The sequence below is a fragment of the Musca domestica genome, unplaced genomic scaffold (assembly GCF_030504385.1).
Source record: "Musca domestica strain aabys unplaced genomic scaffold, Musca_domestica.polishedcontigs.V.1.1 12, whole genome shotgun sequence".
Lineage (NCBI taxonomy): Eukaryota > Metazoa > Arthropoda > Insecta > Diptera > Muscidae > Musca > Musca domestica.
This window is the reverse complement of record NW_026712155.1, coordinates 5,068,494-5,074,493: the sequence shown is the minus strand read 5'-3', so window position 1 is coordinate 5,074,493 and position 6,000 is coordinate 5,068,494.

The window sequence follows — 6,000 nt, the reverse complement described above, 5'->3', positions numbered from 1 at the left end:
AGCAACTTGGCTTTTTATACTAGACTCAATTCACAAACTGGATTTGGCCGAGATGTGTCTTTGATGCTTCTCTGATGTGTTAAGATATGGAGATGATGTTCGGTGTGGTTGTTGGTGTTATTGGTGTCGGATGATGTTGCTGCTGTTCTAGATGAGAGATAGCGAATTTTGGAACATTAGACAGGGACGGCTTGTTGTAAATCATTGGATGCTACAAAGACGAATGTATTTTAATTATTTTGCAATCGAATTTTTTATTTTAATTCAAAGGAGGGAGTACTCAGTTTTTTAATTGATTTTAATTTACTTAAATTGCTAGACAAAAAGAAACGATTGCTTAATATTAATGGTTTAATAAATTATTTAATTAAAACGCATATTTAATTCGACATCAGGTACAACAAGTCTGCTAATCAAGTTTGGTGCTTTTTTTCCTATACTTAGCCCACATTTAAAGAAGAGCTACTGGAAGTAAATTAACATATCTCGTTGTAGATAGTTTTACAATTGAAAAAAGGCAATCTGAAGTTTTTTTTTGCAAACTGCCGTTATAATTCTAATAAACCAAAGGAAAGGGGGAGATAATGTTGACTGAAATTTTTTTTTTCAAGAGAAATGCATCCAAAGGGAATTATTAAGAAATGCATTGTGTTGGAATATATTAAGAATTCGACAAAGCCGGTTTTACTAATTTCTTTACACCTATCTAAAATGACAAAAATACAAAAATAACAAAAATACTTTAATAGAAGACTTGCTATACTAACATTTAATCAACATGAAAATAATAACGAGATAAATATCACAAATCTCAAAATTTTAAAATTTTGCCGATTATTATTATTATTATTGATCTATTCCCTGTTTTGAAACATAAATTGATTTTAATAGAAAATGTTCTGCAGACGTTTTAATAGCTAATTAAAAATAAAAACATATGTAATTAAAAACAAGTTTCGTATAATAGATTGAAACCGTTAAATACGTTTAATTCCAGAACAGTCTCACTTTCTATTTCTTTTTTCTATTTTTAGAATTGCTATACATATTTGGCATCACCTAAATATAGGTAAGTAAAGTGGCTAAAAATAATATTAATGGAAAAAATGAACGAATGCTATCTATGTCTCAGAATAGAAATGATGTCCTAATATCAAACATGTGATTAAAGGGTTATATTTTTGTTTTACATTACCATGAAATCACTTTCCGAATATTTGGCCTATGTGTTGTAATATCAATAAAGACTTAAAGTTTCCAAAACGGTACAATTTAGTACAAAAAGTCAACATTAGTATAAACAAGTAAAAGCAGTGAGTTCGGCCGTATAAAACTCTTAGTAGCCTCTTCATACCTGTGGGTAAAGAAAAAATTTTCCTATAAAAGTATCTGAATTTAAACCTGTTCCACCTTAAACTACAAATTCCAGTAAGACCAATAATGCTGCTAAACTTAAAAAAACATAAAGTGGGTGAGGCCATTACATGGGGGCCATAAAAAAATGGGAACCTCCCTAGACAATTTTATACTTCAAGGCTTGTCATCTACCAAATCTTTTTAAATACCAAATTTGAAACAATTTCGTGGGTAAATGTAAGTAGGATTATCAAAATACCGAATATCGGTGGGTATCGTTATATGTGTGCTATAGAAAATCGTGCATTTTCATAGTTCTGCCGCCGTAGCCAGCACCCATTATGAACTACAAATACCAATATTTAGACAAATCCGTGAAAATATTGCAAAAATCATCATAATACCGAATATCGGGAGGTACCGTTTTATAGCGGCTATACCAAAACGTGGACCTATATATATAATTTTCAATAGCAATCATCCTACCCACAATACAAATTCTTCTGTCAAATTTTCAGCACTCTGCCACACAAAACAACATTTGAGGAGTAAATTCCGTAAATAACTCTAACTCTTCGAGTAATCCTAATTGCTAGAGTAAACTCTTACTCTATTTCGAGCATTTTGCTCCCACTCATATTTTCAATCAGCAGTAATTTACAAATGCCCCTGATTATTATAAAAGAGTTAAGAGTGTTACTTCCATTCGCTCGAATATGTTTCACTCGCCAGTAAAATTTAGCAAATTTAAACATGGCTCTTTTTATACCCTCAGACATATGGCTAGAGAGGGTATACATAATTTGATACGGCCAAAACTTGCCTCATCGAAATAACAATTTTAGACACAAGGTCTCTTTGGACCAAATAAGTTTGAGGACATTTGGAGTCGATTTAGCGATGTCCGTCCGCTCGTTTGTCTGTCTGGCTGGTGCACACGATAACTCTCGAATAGAGTATGCGATTTGGTCCTGGTACATCGTAATATTATTGTTAAACTTAGATTGAGTTAGATGATGGACACTATATGTCCACTCGCCCACAAAAGGCCGACAAAATCGGAAGGGATAATCCGATTTTGCGCCAACTATCCAAATCCTTATATTTGCATCAGTGCTAGGTCAGGTGCGAAAATGGACAATGTCGGTCCACTCCATTAAGTAACTCCCCCACAAAGGGGCAAAATTTTCTGGTACCTCCCCCAAAAAAGGTTAACATTTTCTGGTACCTCACCCACAAAAGGTTAAAAATTTGAATTACCAAAACGATAATAGAATCTAAAATAAGCATCCGGATCTTTTCATATTTCACACATCACATTATTTATACTTACACAAGATCTGCTGTGAAGATGGAATATATCGGTCCACTCCTTCTGGTACATCCCCCAGAAAGAGTCAAAATTTTGAATACCCATGAAACTCAAAAACCGCGAAATAAACATTAGATTCTATTTAGACTTGGCACATCTCAATATTTCTATCAAAACAAGATCAGTTATAAAGATGGATGAGATCGGAACACTCCTTCTGATACCTCCCCCACACAAGGATCAAAATTTTGAATACCAATGAAACTCAACTGGAAATTAACATTCGATTCCATTTGGACTTGATACATCTCAATATTTCTATCAACACAAGATTTGTTATAAAAATGGGAGGGAGTGGACCATTTCTTCTGTTACCTCCCCCACTTAGGGTTCAAGAATTTGAAATTTTCTTCAAATTTCACACATATTTTTGCTAACGCAAGAACTGTTGTAAAGATAATATATTTCTGCGAACCCCTTCTGGATTAATACAGATCCGGTTGATGGTTGACTTATTCGATGTTTCTTACAGTTAGTTTTCTAAATATCAAAACCATTGCTTAATTCAAAAAACAGCTACAAGACTTGAGATTCCAAATAAAAACATAATGTTTTGGAATTTTGGATTGGACGAACTTATGAGGATTGGTGGCTCTTTCCGAAACCAAGGTATTCCTGACTTACCCCTGGTAAACATAGCCATATTTCTCCACTTACAAATAAACCTTTTTATACATGTCAAAAATTATATTCTACGTTCGAAGACAGACTATATCAGTTCCTCTCTCCTAAATTTCATTTTTTTTTTAAATTGTAACAAGCAAATTTCAATTTTCGACCCTGCTCAATATTTATCCAAGATTTTTTATGTTACAACTATTATTGTAAGTTGTCACTTGCAAAAGGAACTAAATTTGCTGTTACTATGCCATCAAACGGGGACTTTTTAAAGAATATTTGTAAAAGACTAAGAGACCATCAAACGTGGATTTTTTAAGGAATATTTGTCTAGGGTCAAAAGAGACCATCAAACGTGGTTTTTTTAAAGAATATTTTTCAAGGACCAAGAGACCATCAAACGTGGATTTTTTAAAGAATATTGTCAAGGATAAAGATGCCATCAATCGTGGACTTCTACAAGAATATTTTCAAGGATAAAGAGATCATCAAACATGGATTCTTTTAAGATTATTTGTCAAGGATCAAGAAATCATCAAACGTGGATTTTTTAAAGAATATTTTTCAAGGATCAAAGGTCATCAAACGTGGAATATTTGTCAAGGATCAAGAGATTATCAAACATGGATTTTTTAAAGAATATTTTTCAAGAATCAAGAGATCATCAAACGTGGATTTTTTAAAGAATATTTTTCAAGGATCAAAGGTCATCAAACGTGGAATATTTGTCAAGGATCAAGAGATCACAAACTTGGATTTTTAAAGAATATTTTTCGAGGATCAAAGGTCATCAAACGTGGAATATTTGTCAAGGATCAAGAGATCATCAAACTTGGATTTTTTACAGAATATTTTTCAAGGATCAAAGGTCATCAAACGTGGAATATTTGTCAAGGATCAAGGGAAAAAGAAAACATAATTTTAAATACTTCAATTTAGAAACCGATCAGCAATCTTTCAGGTAGTAGTTTTTTGATATTTTGTTGTTATCTTTTTATAACGGCGGATCAATTGCATATTCATTATTTGTTTAATACTTATTTACAATTTAAAGTAATTTCATTGGACTAGTAATAGTTCTAGTTAAAATATTTAGTTCCATGTTGACAACTGCCACTTTCATAACGAGTATCAAGTGGCGATTAAAATTTACATACATTCTCAGAAACAAATAAATGTTTGCTAAGACCTGCTTCTTGTGAAGTAGCATCGGTAAGAGCAACAGATGCTGGTAATGATTACCCTGCCAACAGGTCTTTAATTGATTAAGTTGTAGTGTTTTGCGTTGATTTGGTTTGATTGGAAGCACGTGAAGAATTTTATGTCATTTTTCTTAATGTAATGTCATAATTTATGCATTTAATTATTTATTACGAAACGAAAGACTATCCATCTATAAATAAAAATTCTGAAAACTGAACTTGAACTTTAAAAATAACCTTTTAATGATTAGTTATCAGCTTAATTTTCCTTACGTGCTGATGTGGATTAAGCGAAAAAAGTTCCATACTTCACAATGAAAGTTTTGTTATACCAGTCGAAATAAAAAATAAGTGTTTTAAAATGTAATGCTTAAATATTGATGTATTTCTAATAGATTTTTGTCTGGCGTATCTAATTTTGAAAGGGTGTTTCTTTAAATATTCCAATGATATACATTTGTTTGCATGTTTTGTTGAAATATTCCATGTTGACATAAATCCATGCGGAACTTCTTAAATGTGTTTATAATTTTTATTTTAGATTTGTAAACAAAATTCAAGATCACTGTCAACATTAAACTTCGCATACTTATTACGTTTTAAAGCTAACGTAAGAAAATACAACGCTTTAATGGAAAGTTCCAAATATTTACCTGACATTACAAATATACCTTTATTCCTGCTCTGTTAGATAAATGTCGCGGAAACCCCCATAATGAAATAGAAAACAAATCGATTATATTACAACTTTCAATTATTTTGGAGAGCATCCCATGGCCTCTTTCTAAATTCTAGCAAATAAAATTCACTCGAGGATTAACATACAAAAATCATTGGCCGAATTAAGAAATATGTTATCTGTAATCCGGCCAGCTGTGAAATCTAATATCCAAGAGTAGGTTTTATTTTCCAATATATGTCCAAATTATATTACCATGTGTGTGTTACCGATTTGCTTATACTTGGAAATTTTAAGTTCCGATCCCATCTGTTATTGTTAATGTTAAAACAAATTATGTGGTCTAATGTACAGCAATAAAAGCTTTCAGTAATCTTATATTTTATATCAACGTTTTTATAGCATATACAAAGCCTAAAAGTATGCTATCAATTAGGAGTATGATTTATAAAATAGGGATGTCAGTACGGCTATGTATAGATCAAAAAATAAATAAAGATAGAATGTAGAGAAAGAAGGTATTCTACAAAATCGTAAAATCAGTAGGACAGAAGACCCCAAAGTCTTCCATCTGTAGAATACCCTTGAGACTTCCAGCTATGGAAGTTTGTGTGGTTTTCTAGCCATAGACAATCTTTTGGCTTTTTTTCGCTTTAGATGAACTTAATTTGCTATAGAGAAAGCTAATTATTTTACGCTTATTACACACAGAAGGTCTATAATATTCTCTCCATATGGAGAGATTTTCTAAGTGGCTTATTGTCTTATAAAAA